Genomic DNA, 25,305 nt, shown 5'->3' on the forward strand with positions numbered 1-25,305 from the left:
ATCCCTGTGATGAAGTGGCTTTAAACTCTGGCTATTTTGGTTGAAGTGCAATTTGATAACTGGTTGGCAGGCAATGGACATCACAGGAGGAGCAAAATCCAGCCCAGTTGTGTTGGATGGGAAGGGCTTCATGATGAGAAGGGCATTTAAAAAAGCAGAGTTCAGTTTTGACAGCTGCTCTGGTTGGTGGTTGTGGTAGTGGGGGGTGGGGTTGCTGATGATCTGACATAGAGATCTGTGTCTAGAGTAGTGATTCTCACACTCTGGCCTTCCAGGTGGTTTGGACTTCAACTCCCAGAATCCCAGACCAAGATAGCTAAAATTTCTGGGAGCTGAAGTTCCAAACACCTGCAGGATCAGAGTTTGGGAATCATTGATCTTGAGCAGGGGCTCCCAAGCTTTTTGACTTGGGAAGCCCTTTTTAGAATCAATTTCTGTGGCAGAGCCCCTAAGAGGCCTACCCTATGTTTTACAAGTTAATGGTGTTTAGAAGTAATATTACTTTTTGTTTCTTATTCTTTAATTTCATTCAATTTTAATTTCTTTCATTTTTCTGGAGTGGCCACAGAGCACCTGGGAAGTGCACATGGAGCCGTAAAGGGTCCCTAGAGCACAGTTTGGGAACCACTGGTCTAGAAGAAGGGAGTTGGATAAAAAGTGGCTAAAGCTGGCCAGGTGTTTGATTTTAGACATCACAGAGGAATGAATAGTTTGGTTGAATTATTTGCGTTTGTGAGATCATGAAAGAAGAGCTAGCCCAGAGAGTGACAAAAAGTGAAATACAGTAGGTCCTTGTTATCGGCTGGGGTTTGGTTCCAGGATCCCCTGTGGATACTAAAATCCATGGATGCTCAAGTCCCATTAGCAACAATGGCATAGCAAAATGGTATCCCAAAATGAAAAATTAAGGTTTGCTATTTGGAATTTACACTTTTTAAAATATATTCAAACCATGGATGTTTGAATCCATGGATAAAAAATCTGTGGATAAGGAAAGATGACTGTAGATTAAGATTATCAGAAAATTGAAGTGAGTACTGCTGGAATGCTTATGAAAGATGAGGATGTAGACAAAATGGAAGTTCAAACTAAAAACGTGTCTCTAAAATAGGTAATGGGGGTTGCTGAAACTGTTCATGTAGAGAAAATAAAATAAAGATTAAGATATAGTTTGGAGGAGAACATGAAAAAGCTGTTGAGATGGAAAATCTTAACACTGGGTGACATAACAAGTTGCTGAGAAAGCCTATTTGAAGCAATGACTTCTACAGTGGAGAAGTGGTGGTCATTTTGGAGATTAGAAGAACTGTAAAAGGGGAGAAGACTAGAGTAATTGGGGCAGCCTGTCCAGGAATAATAATATTTATTTATTTATATTCCACTATTCACTTGGAATCCAAGCGGATAGACATGGAAAGAGATACAGTATCTAAGATTAATGAGACAATATATTTCTATCCCAGAGATTTTTAGTTTGGAAGAATTATGCTCAACTTGTACAGTGGCTGACATTTAGAAAGAAACCTTATGTTAAGTATAAACAATTATAAGGGTTAAAGTAATGACTGGGTCTTAATCTGATTTTGAAATAATACGCACAGTCTTTTATTATCTGATACTAGATGTATGATCTGTCAAAAAGAAATTAGTATGCAAAGATGCTTCTTGATGTTAATAAATGTTAAGACAGGCTCTTAAAATGTGATAAGTTAGAGAGAGATATGAAAGGAGTTAAAAGATATAAAGTTGGTTGGCATGAATGCTGTAGTTGTGGGAAATAATGAGGTTTTATCCCTTGGGAGAAAGATTTGGAAGAGGTTAAAAGAATGTTTATTAGAGTTAGAATGATCCTTTGATTAAATGCAATAAATATAAAGATTATTAAACCATTATTGGCTTTTTGTAGAAATTAAGAATATGTTTTAACATGCTGAGATTGTGTTTATTATTAGGTAAATTTTATGTGAAAGAGTAGAATTGGAATGGATCTGAGAGGTATAAATGGATTATATCTTTATAATTGATAAAAAGAAGATGGGAAGTCACCTTATCTTTTTCTTACTGCTGTTCTTAACTATTAATCTGTTTTTCTTTCTCCCCCTTTTCTATTTTTTAATTGTATGTTATTTATTTTATGTATGTAAACATCATTAAAAAGTAAGTGTAAAGATTATTCAAATGAGACACCTTTTCAAGGTGAATGTTGAGCATTCAGAAAGTTCACTGCCTCTTGTTGAACATTCAGCTGGCTACTGCTGTGGTCCTTTCACATCACACAACTGTAGTGCTATGATTCTACTTTAATTATCATGATTCCATCTCATGCAATCCTGAGGTTTGTAGTTAAGGAGCTCTCTAGCTGTGTGAGTTGTGTGCCTTAAGGCCTTTCAGATGTCTGGCAACCCTAAGAATATCATGGAATATTCTTGGCAAGTTTCTTCAAAGGGTGTTTGCCATTGTCATCCTTTCTAGCTAAGCAGCTCCCTAAACTGCAAATCCCAGGATCCCAATAGGATGGAACTATGGCAGTTAAAGTGGAATCATAGTGCTAGAATTGTATAGTATGAAGGTGCCTTAGTTTTAGAAATTATGTCTGAGTATACGTGGCACAATGTAACCAAATCCCTTTTCAAATCTTATGCTGAATGGATAACTAGAAGAGTGGAGCACTACCTGTAGGATGTGGAAAGGGTGGAGCTGGGGTAGGAAGTTTAGGTCACCTGAACTCAATAATATAGTTGGATAGTTACGTTGAGGGGGCTTAAACAGCCAACCTTTTGTTTGTTACACCCATTTTTCTTCTTCATTGGCTATGCTGGCTAGCACTGCTGGGATTTGTAGTTCAGCATCTGGAGGGTTGCACAGTTCCCACTCTGACCTCAGTCCAGTTGGCAGTCCCAATTAGAATAGACTCATTGAATCAATAGGATTTAGTTAAATGATGCTGTATAATTCAACAGTTCATTCAACAGATCTAAACTACTTGGGAGTACCAAACGAACTCACCTGAAATTTAATTCAGTTATTATTGAGTTAAACAATAAAGTAACAAATTGGAATACAGTGACTTGCATATGTGAAGGGAATGATTTAATTTTCTCTAGCAGAACTGCAGCCAATTTTTTTATTAAAGCTATCAAACAAATGATGGACTGGGACTAAAAAGTCTATTTAACTGTAGGGTTTTTTATTTTGTATTTATAATTTTAATTCCTGTGTATTTAAATTGTTGACAGCTGTAAGGCTTGTATTGGCAGGGGCATAATTAAATTACTTGACTCGTTACTTTTCCAGATGTAAAAGCTCACTGATGCATCCTTTGCCAAAACAGAATAACATTAAAGTGTGTCTGTTTTTTCAGTCTGAAGTTGTCTTTTTTATATTTTCTTAACACATACATTTTCCATCCCCTTTCAGGGGCGCCTTCATTTTCCTGTTAAAATAGATGTAGGAAAATGTTTCCTAAACATTACTTTTTTCTAGCTTGAAGGCATTATTCTCTCCACAAAGTCAGTACATTCTGAAAATAATCAACGGCTTTGGAATTCCAGTACTTGAGAGAAGAAAAACCATTAACTGCCTTTCCCAGAAAGTTGAAAATTGGTATTTCATCACCCCTTCCTTGTCTACACCGAGCCTATAATATCAATCTGGCAGCTGGAGAGACAACACACAATGGCCGACTTGTCAGGCAGGGCAAATTTTGAAATTACTGTTTCATCTTTCAGCCACTAGTTCTCATACCATTATGCCTGAGAAAAAAATTCTGGGGCCTCATTAGACAACACAGTTATAGTGATATGATGTCACTGCCCTGGTGCCATCTCTGGAGTCTTGTGATTTGTAGTTTAGAGAGAGGAGTTTAAAATTCTCAGCCAGGGACCTCTAATGCTTTGTTGTTGTTGTTGTGTGCCATCAAGTTATTTCAATCCCACAAGATTTTCTTGGTAAGATTTGTTCAGACTGGGTTTGTCTCTGAGGCTGAGAGAATATGCCTGAGATCACCCAGTGGGTTTCCATGTTCAAGCAGAGATTCAAACCGTGGGCTTCAGAGTCATGGTACAATGCTCAAGCCACTGCACCATGCTAGAACTCCAGTGCTTCACCAAGCTACAAATCCCATATGATATGGCCATGGCAGTTAAGATGGAATCATAGCACTATAATTATGGAGTATGAAAAGATCCCTGGAGAACCCAGATGTTTGCACCACATATGGTTCACTTAACATTTTGGTGGTCTTCCCAAATGTCTTACCCAACTTCAGTTGTTGCTCTTAGTTGCAGTTAATCTTCTGTGTAACTGTCAGTTTTTCAGAAGTAAGTTCTGTTCAAGGTAGGTAGGGCTTTACAGTGGGATGCAACACCTTGAAAAACAATTGTCCTCTGGTTGTCTTGTAGGTTCTCAAGTTGTTTTGTGTAATTTAGAAACTTAAGATATGGATAAAATGTTAAGGAAAATGCAACATGGGATATACAGTAGAAGAAATAAAACATGTATGTGAAAGTAAAAGCAATTAAGAAGCCACACAGGTGTAAAAGCTAAAGTAATTTAGAAGGCTTGAATGCCAAGGACAGAATTATAGAGTGTACAATTGGAAACACCTGAGATTCATTAAGTGTACAAGGTGAAATGATGAAATTCTTAAGTATGGGTTGAACTATGTGAACCAATCAAATGAGTGTACACGCCCACTGGGTGGAAACTGACTAAGTGGGTGGTGTTTAACAATGGCTATAATAATTGCTATGTTTGCCTATGTATTTTGTGGGTAGTTGTGGATAGTTGGAGTGTTTTGGAGATTGTAGAGATTGTGAGGGCATATAGTATTTGTATATAGTAGAATAAAGTAGATCTTTTATATAAGACTACTGAGTTGTCTGGTGTCTTGAGTGAAGATACAAGAGCCAGCAGGATCCTGGAGAAGTTTGGAGACTTCTGAGGAAGAAGAGTGAGAAGGCTTGGAGAGTTTGTCAGGGTCTTCAGCCTATTCTCTGAAACTCTGCTGCTTTGGAGAAAAGCATTAACCACTGACCAAAGCTGGTCAGCTCCGCTGCATAACAAGGTGGAGAATTAGAGCCAGAGGTGAAGAGCTACAACTCCCATCATCCCTGACATAAAAGATATTCAGCTTTCAAGCAGATTCTTGCCTTTAAAACTGACAAGCAAAATTTCCCATTATTTTTTTACTAGAGACAGTCAGGTTTAGATATGGATTTACTTCAGGTGGCTGTTTCTGATTCCCAGTTCAATACAAATTCAAGGAGATAAAAAGGATAGTTATACAGTAAACATTGGCTCTTGCGGACTGAACCATGGTAGATACATAAAGAAAAATAGGGTGATTGTAAGGCTTGAATCATATTTGCTGTGCCAAGACTATTTATCGAACATATAGCCTAAATACACTAAAGGTACCAGATCCCATCTGATCTTGGAAAATAAGCAGGGTCAGGCCTGGTTAATACCTGGTAGGAGACAACCAACCCATACCAGCTGCTGTAAACTATATTTCCGAGGAAGGAACTGACAAAATCAACTCTTTAGTATTCCTTGCTGAAGAAAATCCTATACAATTCCTGAGGTTGCCATAGGTAGACAGATGACTTGAAGCCGCATACACACATATAAGCTAAAAGCCAATATTATGCTAGATCCCCTGAACTTCTCTCCCCTCTCCTCCCGCTATGGTCCTGCAGTGGACAGCTACAGGGAGAAGCCTTGCATTGCATATGGGTTCCTACATAGCTATGATGGCTTCTTTTTAAGTATAAAATATGCTCAAATAAATAATGAATGGCTAGGCTTTGTCTGCCAGAATTGAAATTTAATGGGTGGGTAGGTGCATGGTAGTTCAGTAAGTACCGGCAACAGACAGTTGCTCCAAAGAGGCAAATCTAGGCTGTGGTTTACAAGACATTCCCTTTTAGTTAGCAATTAAAAAAATAAATTTAGATAGTGCTGGGGGAAAAAATAGAATGACTGTAACAAGCCAAATGATGACATCCTATTTCTTGCTGCTACTGTTTTGGCTGATTCTCAAACATCCATGCTTATAATTAACAAGCTCTTGTAACAAGTCAAATCATGACCCTTGTTGCAAAATCATAGGTTCACGGGATTTCATTTTGAAATCTTTCTTCATGCAGCCATAAAACAGGATAGGGTTATTGAGTTTCAACCAAGTTTTCTAGGTGACAAAATATGCTGATTTTATTTATTAAAATCACTTCTCGTACCTTTCTACCATGAAGTAACACTCAAGGTGGCTGGCTTCCCAGAATTACAATAAAGCATCCATAATTTACACTATATACAGAGAGAGAGAGAGAGAGAGACTATATAGATGCGCTATCCATGCAAATCTGCATTTTAAAAAACAAAGGCTAATAAAAAGCCAGTCACCAAGGGAAGCATCTGTCTTATTTAAGTGAATGCTGAAGAATGAGTGTAGTTATGGAATGCCGCAACAAGCATGTAGCCAGACTTTATATATATCAAACAATTAAACAGGACTAAAACTAGTATCAGGGTGACTAGACGTCTTCCTTTTCCAGGACATGTCCTACATTTGCACCATCTGCCCAGGAGAAATTTCAGAATGTTCTCCATTTTGAGCCTGACTAAGAAGCATGAATTTACATTTATGTGAGTGTTTTTACCCTACATTTTTTCTTGACTGTCCTGCATTTTTTTCTCTATTTTTATTAATAATTAAAATAGTGATTTATACAATAGTTGTGATCCTTTGTACAAGTAGAAATAACTTGACTATCCTGCATTTTGCAGTGCCTTGTCCTTCTTTGCAGTGATGACATCTGATCACTCTAACTTGTGTGATCTGCATGTAATGTAATGTTTATAGAGAAGACAAGGTTGTGAGTATGAGTTGTGGAATAATAAAAGTTATTATGTAGTGTAGGGTAAGGCCTGTATCAAAACTGGCAGTTCATGTGGATAGAGGGAATGCTGGATAATGCAAAGTGAAGGCTTGCTCATGAACAGGAATTGAGGAATCTGAGGCCTTCCAGATAGTACTTGACTGCAGCTCCCATCACTCCCCATCAGCATGGCCAATGGGAACACTAACCATGCAACTTCTGGAGGGCCACAAGTTCCCTACCCCTTTTCTTGGAGTTTAAGTAATGGAAAATGAACATTTTTTAGCATTTGACCAGGAGAGTGAGGGACCAATTTCGTTATGTGAAATTTCGGTATGAAATAGCTTCTTGGAATCTGGAAAATGCCATGAATAATCATTGGAAAATATTATCTGTCCATCATTACTGATGTTCTTTTTGAAATGAATTCATAGTCCAGAGGTGTTTTACTATTATACCTTTTCAGCTAAATTTGTTATTATAAAGCTAACTCACAGTGAAGCCTGTTCTACTTCTCATCACAGATTGTTTACAGCTCATCTTAGAGCATGTTATTCCAAATATTAAAGGAACAACTTTTTTGAAAATTTGTTAATTACTGCAGCCTTTCAACTAAAAGTTACTACTACAGCCTTTCAATGTTTACAGTCCTTCATGCAATCTCTTAACAGCTGCTTATTCCTATTATTGAAGGGCCCATGCATGAAGATATTATGGATTTAATTTATATATTTATTTCATGTTATTTGCTGTCTGTGAATTATTCAGTATATTGCATTTAGGTGTACTATTTCATTGTCTGGTATATTCGTGTGCTTCAGTTGTATCATTGGTTTATTAGCCTTGATTGTTAAGAATTTTCTTATTTTGTGTATTGTAATTATAGTCACTTCTTGACTGGGTATGACTAATACCCCCACCAGCCCAAGTGTAGTAGATGCTGTGCATATAGTATAAACCAGGAGCCTGCTAATGGGTTCTTTGTCAGTGGGAAATGAATCAACTCTATGTTTTAGGCTGACCTTATAGAAGCTGTCCAAGGGAATGAATTTATTTTGGAGTAGATCACAAACTTAGTTTGGATTAAGACTCAGAGTGGATTCACCACTTTCCTAATATGGATGCTAGTAGCTGCCACTGTTGTAAAACCATTCTAATTTAACTTCTAAACAAAATATGAGAATTGTTGTTCTTAAGGAAGTGGTAGAATGAAGAAATGGTCCTAAGTCCCAGATGGCCATCCAGCCCCTGTTTAAAAACCTCCAAAGAAGGAGGCTCTACCACACTCCAAGGGAATGTGTTCCACTGTTGAACAGCTCTTTTTTACTATCAGGAAGTTTTTCCTAATCTTTAGAGGTAATCTCTTTTCCTGTCGTTTGCACCTGTTGCTCTGTGCCCTATTCTCTGAAGCTGCAGAAAACAAACTTGCTCCATTTTCTGTATGACATCCTTTCATATATTTAAACAGGGCCATCATATTACCTCTTAATAATTAATTAATTTGTTTATTTACATCTATTATTATTTTATTTAATGTTCTCTTCTCTAGGGTAAACATACCCAGTTCCCTGAGTCACTCCCCATAAAGCATGGTTTCATAATCTTTCACCATTTTGGTCACCCTTCTCTGGACATGCTCCAGCGTGTCAACATCCTTTTTGAATTCTGGTGCCCAGGACACAGTATTCCAGAAGAGGCCTGACCAAATCAGAATAGAGTGGTACTATTACTTCCCTCAATCTAGACCCTTCATGTTGCCTTTAAGTCATTTCTGACTTATGGCAATCTCACAGGGTTTTCTTGACAAGATTTTTTCAGAGAAGGTTTGCCTTTTCCATTCTCTGAGGCTGAAAGGATGTGACTTTCTCAGAGCCACCCAGTGGATTTACAAGGAGGAATTTGAACCCTTGTCTCCTAGAGTCCTAGTCCAACACTCAAACCACAAATGCACTGATTGTATATTCCTGCATGGCAGGATATTGGACTGGGTGGCCCTTGTATCATTCACTGCAACACACAGGTATAATTTAACACAGTTTAAGATCATAATGCAGAGCCAAACAGGTGCAACATGTCCTCCTTGTGCCATGTTTTCTCAACACAAAATCGCAGTCCCAAAGTTGCTATCTACCATAGAACAGAGGTCAGGAAGAGGTCTAACTAGTACCTTGTCTCCAATAGCTGGATGGCCATCTGTCGGGGATGCTTTGATTGAGATTTCCTGCATGGCAGGGGGGTTGGACTGGATGGCCCTTGTGGTCTTTTCCAACTCTACGATTCTATGATTCTAAGATTCTAAGAATTACCTTATGGGGGATTTCAGTGAGACAAACACTGTAGGAGAAAGAGATTTCCCCTTTTCTTCTCTGCAGATCCAAATAATAAAGAGATGTAAGATCGGTCGCACATTTAAAATATTAATTTTTTTGTCTATTAATTTTTCCCAAGTTTGGTTTGATTGTTCCTTACAAATATTAATATTTGAAAATTTATCTCAACTTTAGCATTTTTTTTAAAATAAAGGGACCCAATTCATAGAAATAGGCATACATGAATTATTAAACATTACTTATCCAATGCAGCAAATCTAGGGGAACTGATTGTCACTTGCTATTTGATGTTCTTTTTGTTGCCTGTTTTATTGAACCATTTCCTGTATTGCTATGTATTTTATATGTATTATCCTATCATTTCTTAGATTGTACGCCATAGGCATGTTTACTTTTTTATATTTATTGTTTTTATGAACAGCGCTATGCAAATTACTGCGCTATATAAATAATAATAATAATAACAACAACAACTGGTTTGAGTGTTGAAGTACAAATCTGGGAGACTAGAGTTCTAATTCCTTCTTAGCCATGAAAACTCTGTGACCGACCTTGACCAGGTCACATTCTCTCAGCCTAAAAGAAGACAGCGGCAAACATAATCTGAGTAAATCTGCCAAATTGCCTTCACCCCAAGATAGGGTCACCATGAGTCTGAGTTGACTAGGAGGCACATAACAAGTTTATCCAACTGTATGCTCTCCTTGGAGGACTCAAAGTTTGCTATGGTTGCTGTTGATATGCACTATGTTGTTTGTTATGGTATTTAGCCCTTCACGCCTGCTTTTACAGTACTCTATCTTCTTAATATTTTCCAAAAGTCTTCACCTCCCCCTTCCCTTCTTCACTTCTCATCCTAATTTTGTCTGGCTGTATGACATGCCTTGAGGGACCTATGCAAAGACTTACGCAGAAGTAGCAATTTCAGAGCTCTGTAAACATCATTATATGACACATTCCTTTGTGAACACATGTCTTCTGTGACACACCTTTTGAAGACATATGCAGGCAATGAAAAAATATGTTTTCATTAAACTCTAGAGACTAAGTAGTATTTTAGATGCACATGTTGTTCATTCGAAGGAATCTGGGCTGTGTGTGGTATTCCAAAAAATTAATATTTCTTATTTTATACGAAAAAGCCACAGACATGCAAGAGTTATTTTGAGGGGCTTGCAAAACAGGGACAAAATACATGTAACACAATATAATGGATGTATATATTTCATCCAAAATTAGTCTACACCAATTGTATTATTCTCCTGTATATTTCTTAGCATAGTTTTAAAAATGCTAAATTTTAAATGACCTAGGTCCAAGTTATCTCAAGGATAGTCATAAACACAGAAGGCCCTGCTCTCTGGGGATATCTTTAGAGACATTCTTGATGATGACGCTATAGGTGTTACAGTGGGTCCTTGGTATCAAGGGGTTTGATTCCAGGATCCCCTGTGGATATCAAAATCCATGGATGTTCAAGTCTCATTAAATAATATAGCATAGTAAAATGGTATCTCTTACATAAAATAGAAAAATCAAGTTTTGCTTTTGAACATTTTTAAGCCATGAATGATTGAATACCACATTTAAAAAAATCTGTGGCTACAGAAGGCCACAGATTCACCAGGACTCACCCTCACCCTCACCCTATTTTTGCTTATAAGTAGACATACTCACATGCTCTCATCCTCAAGGGAAGGCAATGGTGAACCTCCTCTGAATAAATCTTGCCAAGAAAACCCCGTGATAGGTGCACCTTAGGGTCTCCATAAGTCAGAAATGACTTGAAAGTGCACAGCAACAATAACAGCAGCAACAACAGACATAGGCCCTGTACTGACCAGCTTGAAAGGCCAGCCGGGGGGCAGAGTTGGGGCGTAGTGTGCTGATGACGCACGTCCAACTTCATCCCACAAGGGCACCCTGACCACAGGCACTGCTTCATATGGTTCATGGCATCATGACGCACCCCTGGCACTGCGTCCAGATGATGCATCCCCAAAGAGGCACCATATAGCTGTGCTGCCACAGCTATGCCAACCTTTGAAGGGCACAAAAAGGAGCCACTTTTTGAAGCTCCTTTTTGCACCCTCGGAAGGTCGGATTGGGGCCACGGCATGAGATTTCCATGTCTTCAATCCGTCTGAAGAAGGGGTGGCTGGAGGCCGCCCCTTCAGAGCAGTTTCTACAGCCCAAAGTTGGCTGTTACCTCAAATCACACCGGTGGATCATAAAGTTCTCCCAGGTATAGTTACATAGTTAATACCCTATGGACATCTCTCCAGCTGTTCAGTACATAGGGGACGACAGGGAGGAGTCTGAGGGACAGCCTATTAGCTTGTAGTTTGTCTCAAGAATGGTTGGACTAGTTTTGGAAAATCATGTGTCAGGTGGAAAGTTAGGATATGTGCTGTATGAAAAGTGCTCTTTACATTATGGGTTATATGGGTAGATATTGAGTGTGTTGTAACACTTAACTCTATAAATTGGAAAATGTCCAAAAAAGTAGCTAAGGCAGAAGTGTCTGATCAACCAGTGTATCTGCAAAGAAATTAACAGAATAATCAAACAAAAAGGCTTCTGTGTGCAAGCAGTCAAAACTCCTTCAGTTTGTACAAGAGAAAATAATACTGGAATTTTCCTGGGGCAATTTAGCATCTGGAATTTTACAGAAAGCTTAGTCTTCAGAAAAATGGTAGTAAATCTTAAAGGGAACATTGTACCTTTTTGTATTTAATTAAATTTGCATTTGTTTAATAAACTATTACTGTGCTGTTATGCTTTTTTAATTTCAAAAACATGCAAACGGATAAAGAGGAATTATTCAGTGGATTCAGTAGCTAAGGTATCATATGGCTATAAACTAATTGTAAGTGAAGTACATAAAATAGCTAAGGTGCTGCATAGCTTTCTGGTGACAAAGTATCTATTCACTGTGTTTTGAGCCTGTTTCTTTTGTGAGCTTTCTATTTTCTGAAAACTACTCTGTAATAGGCCCTTTCTGCTGGAATTTATCTCAGCCTATCCCCAAAGTTTAGTGAGGTTAATTATTTGACAGAAATGCTTAAAAAAAGTAGTTGCCAAGGAATTAAATAAGCATGGATTCTTATCCCTGAATTTAAAATGCTTGACTGAAAAGGCATTTGGATGATACCTATGCCCTGGCCCTTTCAGGATCTCTGGAGGCCTAGAGCCAAAAGCTGAGAAGCAGTTCAGTGGACTGCTAGTTCAAGGCAGGCATGAGGACAACCCTGTTAAGTTGTTCATTCTAAGTAACCATAAAGTTTGTGATGAGATGAAAGGAACAAACCCTTTTCTAATCTCAGTTAAAGCTGGCACATTCTAATGCTTATAGAAGGCTGTAGGAAGTCACCAAATCTTGAGAGTAGAGCAACATTTTAAATTGATTTGCCTGTGTTGAAAGACTGGACAGACTTTGATGGCCTTATCTAGCTGACATTTTTGTTTCAGTGTGAAAGTATGGACTGGTGTATTTACTTAACCCACTCAGTTATTAATGTATAGAAGCTGTTTCTTCTGCTTACATTATGTGTAACATTACCTAGAGGTTTACAGTAGGCTTGTGCACATTCCACTACAGATCCTAACAGAGAATGTGGTGGGTAGCTGTACTGAATGATGCTAGACTAAACCATTCTCCTGTTTCAGTGTGAGATGAAACTTTGTACTCTGGGAAGAAGCGGGACAGCTGTTTGCAGAAACCACACCACACATTCTGCCTCTAAACTGATGGGCGTTCAGTAAGAAGTGCCAGGTTCCTGTGGGAGGCAGAAATCATAAGAAGGATCTCTAAAAAACAATCCATAGGTTTGCACACATGGTACTTCACCCCATTTATGTTGGTACTGGATCGATTCCAGGTCAGCTGCCTTAGTAATGTTTTTTTTGGTGTGTATATTAATTCAGGCAGTCTTTCAGTGCGCTTGAACTCTGTCAGATTCATAATGGTATGTATAAACAGGGTTGATCAAAGAAGTTCTGTCAGTGGTGGACAAGCTGATGCTTCTTCATTCTGGACAGAGGCTGACTGAACTGAAATACTAGCAATAGGACCATGGTCTTTTTTTGAAGTTGGGGGTAGAAGCTAGGACAGGCTGTTGTAGTACACACACCTTTATTCAACAAACACCCTGCCCCACTCCTGCTCCTAATAGTATTTAACATCTGAAGTTGATACTTCATTGCCTAATGATAAGTCTAACCCTGAATGTATATAGTCAGTTCATCACTGTCCTGAAGTGGCAGTAGTGAAAACAGTTCTGAAAAAGCTAGATCTAGTGTCTGGTGTTGGGAAAAATAATGTCCGATCTCTAGCCATTACTTGCTGAAGTTCTACAGTGTGGGCACAGGGGACGGGGGAGTGGTTCATAAATTCCTGGCAATCTTGGAGGTCATTGATGATTTAAGATTCATTTCAGTCTGGCTTCTTGCCTATATTTGGGAAAGAAACTGTCATTACTGCCTTAATGACTGAGAAGTGAACAGGGAGATTGGAACCTTCTTAGTTAATTCTAGGTATTATTTAATCTGTTTACCTCTCTTTTTTGTATTTTTTAAACTTTTGCAAGCCACCTTGGGTCCCAGTGTTGGGGAAAATATTATGATGGTGGTGGTGAAGGGAATGATGGTGGTGATTATGAGGATGATGTGGCAGGAACAGTCCCAGTTAATCTTCAGCTATTCTACTTTTTCAGCTGCTTTGTGCCAGTTTCTTCCTCTTCTTCCCACTTCGACCTTAAATCCCCAGTTTGCTTCAGTTGCTGTAAACTGAGTTCAAAGTGCAAAAGTAGTTTGTATTCAATTAACTCAGCAGTGGGGAGAAGAGAGGAAGCAGCTGGAGCCTTGCCCTTCCCAATAGATTGAGGCACAAGTAAACTGCTTCAGCCTCTCCTAGCTGATTTGTTCTTCCTCCTTATTACCTTTTGCCATCTTGACCACACTCTTAATTTTGCTTAGCCACACATGCCCTAGTTTTCATTGTGAAATGTTGAGGAGTATGCTCTTGTTGGGCCAGCAATGGGATTTACGTGCTATAATTATCCTATCTATGAAGTTAAAAGAAATGTTGTACCAGCTACAGTGATGTAGTATTGTACATTTAATGTGTCTTGTCTGTTGGATTATTGTTCAGCTTTATTGCTCCTGCAGTTAGTATTAGGGCTAAGATTTTATGTAGTGTGGTTCATTGCAAAGGTTTTATTTTTCCCTAATCTTCACACCAGCATCCGGTACGCAACTTGCTTGCCCAAACTTGGAAAAATAAACTTGGTGATTCTGCAATTTATAGTACAAAAGAAGCTTCCATGCTGTGGCCCTGCTAGATAGGTGGGACTTATAGACCAAGTTAAAAGCTCAGTGCTGCTCAAGGCTAAACTACAGATTATAGGAAATGTAATGGCTGGCAATGCCTCCTTGCCTTTTTAAAAAATGTTTTGTTTTGATTTTGGAGAGTGCATCCTCAGGGAGAAAGGAGTTCTTGCAACAAAACATATTTTGATTTTTATAAAAATCGTCCCCTGGATCTTCTAGTTGGCACAGGCAGAAACTGTTGTTTACACCAATAGCACCTTCTCTATCATGTTGTACAGCAGTTTTAGGGTGTATATGACTTTGAGAGCCAGGATGCTGTAGTTGTTGAACTAGGACTCTGGGAGACCAGAGCTTGAATCCTCACTCAACCATGGAAACCTACTGAGTGACCTTGGGCGAGTAATACTCTCTCAGGCTCAGGCAGTGGCAAACCCCCTCTGAAGAAATCTTGCCAAGAAAATCTCATCATAGGGTTGCCCTAAGCTGGACTCAGTTTGAAGGCACATAACAAAAAGAAATGACTTCCATTGGGATTGCATTACATGGGGAAGTGTTAACTGCCCCATACTTCAGTCCTTGCATCCCTCTGCAGCTGCTATTTCAAAACCTCAAATTGAAATGTGTTGCCACATGTAATTGCCAAACCAAGTGTGCTGCCATATGTAATTGCTAAATTACATGTTTCACTTAATGTGTATATTTTGGCTCTTTGTGAATCTACATCACAGATGGCAGCCCCTGCCCCACTCTCAGATTGTACCAGTCTGAGATTATTTTGTTCATACTAGGAAAACATGTCATGTAACTAAAAAGAGTGTTATTGTATGGCTTTACAACTTGGCCCAAACCCTTCCTTTGAATAGTGCCCTATCATTTCACTTGGAGAAATAAGGCAAACCAATGTCTCTTATCACCATTGACTTTCAAAAAAAATCCTATGCTAATTATTTCTCATTTGGATTTCTTTCTTCTTCTTCTTTTTAGCTGTTTATGTATAAAATTACCAGTGCCAAACCATTGCAGTGTGTATGATTCTTCTACCAATTTGCATTCAATATGTACAAAAACAGGTTTAACTGTGCAATTAAAGCTGTAGTAAATGTTTCCTATAGAACACTTTAATTACAAATAAAATCTTAAATATTTAATGCCAAAAGAGTATGCTCATTAAGTGTTTTATTGCCATTTCAGCCCAACATAACTTGGGAAATATGTTCCATCTGGAACCCCAAGACTAAAGGTTTTTAATTTACTCGTGTGTCTTTCAGAAAACTAGCTTTCCTCGGGGGTACTCTACAAAGCATCTGGGTGCTACTTGCTTCCATTTAAAATACAAAAAGGAACAATCAGGTTAGCTGCCTTCTGGCCATATAGTTGAATTACAGTGATAAAGTAGTCTTATAATGTAAAGACACAGTGCTGAATGCATTGAACAACTAGCATAGACCAGGGACGTAGCCAGGATTTTAGGAAGGGGGGGGGTCCAGACTATAAGAGCCACCATTATAATGGGGCTTGGGTGCAGCGGCGCAGCAGCACACACCATTCAATTTTCTAATGGAAGGGGGGATCCGGACCCCAAGATCCCCCCCCCCGGCTACGTCCCTGCATAGACCCCAGAAACTAATGGGATATTCCTAAGGTCTTTATCACATGGGGAAATCGGGGGTTTAAACAGTGATTATCCCATGAAAATCATGCAATCACGATTAAGATTTTCACACTACATCGCAATTAAAGAATCATTATCCCAGAAATAACCAGGCAATAACCAGCAACAAATCATTCATGGGGAAATCCCATTAATCCATGGTAATGAAACAGATCACTTGAAGACACAAACATCCCATTTCATGGCATGAAGAGTGACAAACAGTATTTTCATAGATTTCATAGCACAAAAATTCACTAACTTGCAAATCAGATTCTTCCTTTTAGCGATATCTGATGAATGTAGGTTATGGTGTTAATGTTTAAATTGAGCCCAGAAGGGTGAACTAGTAAAAACCTACCTATTGTGGTTTGCTGAATCATATTACTGGCATGATTGAGAAGTTACCTTCTCTGTGATGCTATTTGTTCCTTAGTGGCCAAACTTAAGTTGGAAAAGCAGGGCATTTGAGGGAAAAGGAAGGGGGAAGAGAGCAAAGTGGCATTCTTCTGAGCTCTGTTTGCTGGAAAGCTCAACACAGGAGTCTCTTGTTTAAACAAAGCAAGCAAACAGCCAGGGAAATAGCCAAGCTCTGGCACTTACTTTTTATAGTCACTTTGCATCTCTGTTAAGTAGACTACTCTGGAGAGATCAAGAGATGTTTACTGTAGCAGTTACAATAGAGGTCATGATTTTGTTGTTGAAGGGAGGGTGAGAAGGGTTTGGGTGATACCTGATTCTGATTTATAAGGCAAAAACAAAACAACCCACAATCTTTTTAGAAAGTTTTTCAATTACTTACTTGGTAATTTTAATGGAGCTGCATTCAGTTGCAATATCACTCTTAAAAGCTCTGAGTTGTCAACAACTGGTTTGTGATTTAACAGTACAGTTTTGTAAAAGTTCTGGTTTTTTTAATTTCTTGTTTTTATTTTATTTCTTGTATGTTTGCTTTTTTTTTAAAGAAAAAAAGAATGCTACAAGCACTAGCGTATGTTAAAAGAATACTCACTGTCTTCTCATCCACCTGACTGCAGCCTTCGCATCCAGACCACAAGTTATAGCATGATCCAGCACTGGAACCATATGCTGTTTCTTTCTACCATTTAGCGAGGTCACCTTGTCATAGAGTCAGAATCATAGATTAGGATTCAGAGACATTGACTCCAACTACCAGCTCAGTGCAGGATTCCCAGCTGAATCACACTGTAACTATTAAAGTAATTAACACTTACAGTGACATGGTGAAGTGGTTGAACTTGTTAAGTTACACATGTGATGCACTATAGTTATTCCTTCATCAGTATAAAACGAAAAAAATAGAAACAGCCAGAATACTCTGAAACTCTGTGACATCCTGAGTGTCACTAATGGGAAAAAGTGAAGTGACAGTAGTCAGCAAGTTGAATTACAGCTGGTGGTTCTTTTTTCCTGATTTGTAACAGAAGAGTTTCTATGGCCTGTTACAGACTGCCAAAATAAAGCTGCTTCGGGTCTCTTTGGAGGTATGCTATTTAAATGATGCATGGGTCCTAAGAGTCCGGAGGTTGCACCAAAGCCACACTCCATTCCTAAGCACCAGAGTGCAGCTTTTGGTGCAGCTTCCGGATTCTTAGGATGCATGCATCATTTAAATAGCATACCTCCAAAGAGACCCGAAGCAGCTTTATTTTGGCAGTCTGTAACAGGCATATGTGTGGTTAGGAAACCTCTGGCTGGCTGCTTCTTTTTCTCTGCTGCTGAAGCTCAGTGGTGTGGGCAACTGGTGGCTTTTCAGAATGTGTTGGACTGCAAGCCCTATCATCCATCTCCATTGTTCATACAGGCTAATGCTAATGGAAGTTGATGTGTCCAAGGTGTTTACTAGTAGAAAGGTCAAAGGACCTTGATACACAAAACGGGGTTTATTGGCAGTGGGGTTACATTAGGAACGTTGTTAACCTTTATTGAGATGATGATTCTGCATTTCACAACTCAGTGCTCTGCCTGTGTGAATGGGTGGTCATTTTGACATAGCTTCGTGACATTGACTTTTTACATCCTGCCTTACATTCAGCCTTCTGTGTGGATAAAAAAAAGTCTCTTGGAATTTAGCATAGGGACTGTGGTCAATTCAAAGTATCTACATAGTCTATATCTTTTGAAGTGCCTGCTTGATTGTGCCATTGTCAAACCAGTTGGAAGCAACACTTTTCTTTACAATTGTGAGGCCTAGCAGAGCAGGTCGATAAATACTGGTATCCTGGTGTGAAATTGACCCTTTGAACTGAGAAGAATTGCTTTAGATAAGCAACAAGTGCAGTGGTAAAAATGCCAAACTTTTATTGTTTGGTGTGTTTGGATCATTTAGCATCCAAGCTGCTTACTTAAGAAGTGTCTTTCCCTCACCTTTCCTGGGATGCAGTTATCAGAGAACACATTTTGCAGAATTGGCTGTTTTCTTGCATTCCTTGGCATTTCTACACAGGGTGATCTTAGCAGAGTGGTTTAATGGGACCATGCTGGCCCAAAGCATATGCTGCTTCTAGCCCTCATTCTGTCTTCAGGAGTGCAAGATTAGGGCAAATATAATTGGGAATGGAATATGTTTCATATGGATACCCTGTTTATGCCAGAGATCTGTGCCCTAGTGTGAGTGAGGATGAAAACATGTCCTTCAAAGAAAAAAAAAGTGGGAATTGCTGCTAAGATGGGATAGCATTATTTCTCAAGGTACATTTCTTTTCTTTTCTTTTTTTTAAAGGCATATTGACCTGTGCAGAACTTGAGGAAGTACATACACTGGAAAAAGCTTTTTGACAGAACAATACTAAATATCTGTTTAGAGATGGTGTGTACATGTACACCTGGTAGTTCTTGGAGGTCCCTTTCCAAGAGAGGAGGTAATTGTGTCTCCTGTATGACAGACAGAACCAGGTTAACATAGGAGTGTGAATAGCCCCAATTGAGGAACAATTGCAACTTGGCAGGGCTTCTTAAAATGTTGGCTTTATTGATAGGCCCCTGGCAACAAAAGCATCACCTGGAGAGAAAACATTTGTGTCCACCTTGTAACTCAAGAGTTACAAGTGTGGTTCAATTCTTCAGAATAGAAATTACGGTGGTGCTACCAAAGGAATTGTGGTCTCGTAAAGTGATGAGCATTTCCTCTAAGGAAGTTTTTTGTCTTATGAGATAGTTAAATAGGAATGTACCTTCTCACAGAGGGAGGCCTTGTTCCCCATGTTGTTGTTTTTTAAAATAACAAGTCTGGACTCTTTTTCTTGAAAACAATAAGGAAATCCAGGAAACTTTAAGAACTAGTTTTCTTCAAGAGAAATGAAAAACATGGCTTGGTGAAGGGAGAGGGCCCAATTGCTTGGAAAATTATTATGAGTATTGCTAAGATTCTTTTAGAATATTAATGGAAAACTCAATGCCCATATGAAAATAATCTCATTAATTAAAACAGATTTTGGATTTTATCTTAGATGCCTGCTGGAAAATTAAATAACAAATTTAATTGTGGACCAACTAGACAAGACAGCAGCAGATCTTTGTGTTTATACTGATATTGATGGTACTGGGAAAAGGGTGTGTATCCCAACTATGGAGTATTTCCTCCAACAACATGCCTCCTTAGAGCACCTTTTCCTGGGTATTTTTTAAAGCTTGCATTCCAAAAGTATCCAGAGGTAAGCTACAGGACAGAAGATTCTGATGATAATTTTAAGGAGGAGATGAGAGGAGCTTCTTTTGTGCATATGCTCTTCTTGTTTCCTAAATCAAAGGCACATATCTACATCTGTGTATTTATTATTTTATTTATTTCATTTCATTGCTGCCTTTCTCCCAGAAAGGGATCCACGGCAGCTGACAAATAAAAACACATTACACTAAAAACATCAAATAAAACCAATATAGAATCACATACTTTAAAAACTACAGTACCCACCCCATATAACAAACACCCTATATAAAAGCCATTTCATTATTATATATTAAAAGCTTGCCTCAATAAAACCATTTTTGCTTGCTGACGAAAGGCAAGCAGGGAGGGAGCCAGCTTGGCTTCCTGTGGAAGGGCATTCCAGAGGATGCATCCCTCTTTCTACATCAGTCCTAGGGAAGTTTTAGTCCTCCAGATGATTTGGACTACAGCTCCCATAGTCCTTAGTAAGTATGTTGGGGTCCAAAATATTCCCACCCCTTGTTCTATATTATATAAGTTGAATGGGCTGCAGATGCAAAGCTCTGTCATTGTGGTTTAGTTCCCAGATAACATTAATTGTAAACCTTCTTTATTTGGATTCTTTCCCTGCTAGTAATCCTGTTCAGAGTTTTATACTGATTTGATCTGAGTTTATATATTAAGTTGGCTGCTGAATTGGTTTAAGTCAGCCTTAGAACTAAGCCAAGGGAGCTTTTTAATCTTGTTAAATGAAATAACATTGTCAAATTGTTATACTGCTGTCTTAGTGCTTATCTTGCAATTTGCTGGGGCAGTAGTGGTGGAATAGTACCATTGTGAATTGCAGTGTTTTCCACTATGGGATGGAACAAAGTGAAAGAAAATAATTTATCTCCCCAGGTAAGCATACATAAGGCAGAGCAATTTAATCAAATCTTTGACACATGGGACACAAGCACAACTTTTCAAAGAAACAAGTGTGCTGCGTAGAATACTCAAATTTGTAGGCTTTGACAATACAGTAACACTACTCTGACACTGTAGGCTTGTATGTGCCTTCAAGTCGTCTGTCCACTTATAGTGACCCCATAGGCAAAGAATAGTTAGAGGTGATTTTGCCAGTTCCTGTCTCTGAAATTTAGCCTACAGCACCTAGTATTATACTTTGTGATATTTTGTTTTATCTTATCTTAGGCACTTTATCGACGGGCCCTATTGGGCACCGTCGTTATGCGCTAGGGGCAGCACTTCCTGACGCACCTTGCCCCTCGCACGTAACGACAGCATCAAAATGGTGGCACCCTATACAGATGGGTGCCGCCATTTTGATGTGACAGACGCTTAGCATCTGCACAGCGTGGTTGTGATGCCACAAGGGCGCCATTGGCACCTTGCAGCATCACAACTGCACCGCAAGAAGAGCCCGCTTTTTGTGGGTTCTTTTTGCTGCGCAGGGGAGCTGAGCGGTTTGTCCACTGCAGCTCCCTCGTGCAGCAAATAAGGGCAGCGGCAGACCGCCCTTTTGGGTGGTCTGTAAAACGCCTTAGTTTTCTTGGCCCTTTCACTGATTCAGTTTATTTTACTTTACTGCGCTTAGTATCTGTGCCTGAACTGGTTTACTTATTTGTTTTTACTTTATTTTGATTTTTTTTTAAAAAAAATCATAGGCCTCTAACTTTTCCATGGAAAGGGTAGGTATAATAATAAGCAGTGTACATTATACATCCTGCACTTCCTGCCTAGGTATATAAGTTTGTATCCATAGGCATAGCATAGGATAGAATAGGACTGGTATGTGTATCTCTGAATCAGTTTTCAAACTCAAGTTTTTAAAAAAAAAATGTGCATAAGCAGTTGTGAAGATAAGCCTAGTGGTCAGCAGGGATGGAGCCAACTGCTTCAGATTTGTTGCCCATTGTCCTTCCTTACTACGTCTAATTATATCTTGCACACCAATATGAACCTGTCAGAACTCTAAAATCTTCAAGGTACTTCTCTCTCTTCCATCACCTGCTCAGTCACGTGTGTCAGGGATGTTATAGGAGCTTCTTCATGGCTACTATTAGGCTCCAGAACTTCTTTTCTCTGGAACTTTTTCTTCGCTCTCCTTTGGTTGGCAGATAAAGACTTTGTTGTTGCAAGAAGCTTGAAGAGAACTGCATGTTATACAAGGAAAGAGCTTTCCTTAGGGTAGTGCACTGGGTTTGTCCTTTCCTTTTAAATTGATATTTTAAGTGGTTTGAATTCTATGGACATTTGAAACATAACTTTTTAATATACTTTTAGCTAGGTGTGTTACAGTCAGCCGTCTGTTTTGCGGGCAATCTGTTCTGGGACCCCCCTTTCTGTGAAAACGGAAACTCACAGATATTCAAGCTTCATAGGTTTGAATGGGGATGCATGCCCACAAGCAGCCACAGGCATGCGCCCCCCCCCTTTAAACCCCTTCAGTTTGCTCCTCGTGAGTAAGTGAGGTTTGTGGATCTGAAATCTGTGAAACTGGAGGGGTCAACTGTATTTCTATCATGTAAGTCATCTATAGTGCCATTTGTGGGAGAAGTCAGCATATAAAGCAAGCATGAGCAAAGTATGGCCTGTGGCTCACATGCTGCCCTTGGGGCTCCAACTGTGTCTTGTGGGACCTGCCCCTCAGAGCCCCCAGATCCTCCCAAAAATATTTTACAATTTTCAGGCTGATTTTATGGCAATTATTTTGTCCTCAAGCCACCCCAAATCTCCCAAAACCACCTAAAAAGACAGCAGTTTGCTTCCCTAAATTCCCCAACCTCTCAAACACAAACAGAAAATTGGCTAAAATGGCAGATGGAAGTGACATCACAACATTTCAAGCATGCTGAAACATGCTGCTGTGGGCCACCAGGCAGGTATAAGGAGGAAAAATGGCTTTGCCCTGTTTGCAGTTGTCTGGCCCTGGTATAAAGGAAGCAATAGCATACAATATACCCCTGCTAGTTGATGTTGGTGAGATGTTTAAAATGCTCTAGCTGCCCATATGGTAAGCCACCCCTGCCAAGGCTCCAGTCCAAACCCCTCTAGTTAAATTAGATGATATATAAAGGGAAAACAAAAATTCTCTGCTTAAACCTGGAGAGCCACTGCCTATCTGAGTGAACAATACTAGGCTTAATGGGAAAAAATACTCTAACCTGACCTAAGGGAGGCATTCTCTGTACTGCTGAGAATTGTTGCTTCTATTCCTTCAGGTTATTTTCTTTAGATCTCTCTCAAAAGTTTAGAGAATGAGATGCATCCTAAACTATGCATGCCAATTTATCCAAGAGTGCTCTGTCTTTTGCATGGCTGTCACTGCATATGACAGAACTCCTCTCCATTTAACACATTCCAGTGTAGCCTTGGGAAATGTTCTCTGAGCTCATAATTTGAATCTTGTTTCAACTAACGTGAAAGGGTGTTGGTCTGATAGAGTATAATTGGGAAGACTTAAGGAAAATATAAAATTTGCAGATTAGAGGATGCGTGTCTTTTGAATGACTAGCTTTGAGGAAATTGAAGAACATGGTGCTTTTTTAAAAAAAGAAAAAAATTTGGAAATGGCTCAAAATAAGAGTGATGCATTAATTTAATTATACTGAACTATAAGTATATAATCTGTGGCAAGAAACATGGTCTGTGCCCAGAAGCAGTTCTGCAGAATTAGACTACTGTATATCAGTACTCATTTATCTTTCTGAAATAAGCGTTTCATGGTTTTTTTGAAAGCATCATGCTGTTGCTTTGCATTAGAGTGTGGTTGTTGTTTCACTCCTATCTGCTCCAATCTATGTAAAATAGGTTAATGTGAGAGAAATTAGAACATGCTTGTTGAAACAATGGAACAATCTATGATGAGTACCTAACTTTTTAACGGAAGATTTTTCCTCCCTCAGGTTTTCAACAGGCTGTATACAGGAAATGAACATATCCATGTGGCCATGTCAGTGAAATATTAACATGTAAGTTTGTGCATTGGAAGTATGCTCTCTTAAATCAATTGTTTATAGCAATAGCATGTACATTTCTATAGCGCTTATCAGTGAACTCAGCATTCTCTAAGAGGTTTACAATCTGTAAATCAATTGGCCCCCAACAAGCTGGGTATTCATTTTACTGATCTATGAAACATGGAAGGCTGAGTGAAACTTGGAGCTCTGCCTGGGATCGAACTCACAACATTATAGCTGCAGCAGTGGTGTTTAACCACTGCACCACCATTGTAGAATCTCAGACAAGTGTTTTATTATTATATTTTTCAAAAGGGATTAATTGGTCTTGTAATGAAAAGGGTTCTTTTCACAATATTAATGGACACAGTGATTCATATATATACTGACAAAATTAGCAACAGCATCACTGTAACCTGCACAATAGTAAATTAAAGGTCTCACTGTAGGAGGTAACAGCATTTGACATTCAACAATAAAGTATCTGACCTTTGGTAACACTGATTGTATTCTTTAGCAAAGAAAAGGGAGCAAGATGAGGCAGTTTCAGACAGGTTTTGATGATCTCCACACCAATAATAGTAGAACAAGCAAAAATTCCTTGCCAATTCCTTGTGTAGGTTCAAAATGAGACTAGTTACTACTGAAATGGGATGGAGAACTCCTGACAGGGATTAGCTTTAGCACAGCGAAAGATTTCTCAGGTTCTTGTGAGAACTACTGCATCTACCCACTTGGACCCTTCTGATCACATGGAGCATGATGAAAATTACTTATTGGATTGGCCCTGGATGTGATTATTCATGACAAATTTGTCCCATTGGTTCAAATAACAGAAGTTACAATCTTATACAGTATGACTTCCATTTCTGGACTTACCATAGAAATGCCAAATGGTAGATACAGTGCACTCACATTATACGCTGCTTTCAATATATGCTGAGAGTAGTGCTGGAAGAAGCGGCAGCACGCCAGAAGGAACGATGCTGCGTGCGTGCGTGCTGCCACACCGCCACAAGCACGAGCCCCATTATTTATAATGGGCTCGAGCATACACACAGTTTTTTATGCGGGGGGGGGGTCGTCAGGAACGTATCCCCACATAAAAGAAGGGCGCACTGTAATAGCAAACCCTATTGAATTGAATGACATCCAGTGAAGGTTGGCCATAGAGTTATGCTGGAAGACTGATTCATAGAGAGAAAACCTCTCTAGGCATTTCTAGGTAGGTGTGATTCTGGTCAATACCATAGATCTCACTGGAGGACCTAGAAAAGGCCTAGAGATAACATATTTTTCCTGATATGGGTTAAGTGAAACTGCAGTCCTGCAGAGACAGGAGACATACTGTACTCGTTTACCTGTGTGTCAGGCTTATTAAAACTCCCTTGGTTTACTTCTAAGTAAATTTGAAAAAATCACGCTATCCACTCCATTGTTTATACCTTATATCTGTATACTGAAATATGGTAATCCTAGG

The 25,305-nt window shown here is 39.1% G+C and overlaps 1 protein-coding gene across 1 annotated transcript in view; it reads left to right on the top strand.

Moving 5' to 3' along the window:
- PRICKLE1 (prickle planar cell polarity protein 1) overlaps window positions 1-25,305 on the top strand; it is an 83,835-nt gene that overhangs the window by 24,948 nt on the left and 33,582 nt on the right. The window contains exon 2 of the mRNA XM_042468164.1: window positions 23,772-23,837. The gene's annotated coding sequence lies outside the window, so the exon portion shown is untranslated. The remainder of the gene's footprint in view (window positions 1-23,771; window positions 23,838-25,305) is intronic.

The sequence above is a fragment of the Sceloporus undulatus genome, chromosome 5 (assembly GCF_019175285.1).
Source record: "Sceloporus undulatus isolate JIND9_A2432 ecotype Alabama chromosome 5, SceUnd_v1.1, whole genome shotgun sequence".
In the NCBI taxonomy this organism is placed as follows: Eukaryota; Metazoa; Chordata; class Lepidosauria; order Squamata; family Phrynosomatidae; genus Sceloporus; species Sceloporus undulatus.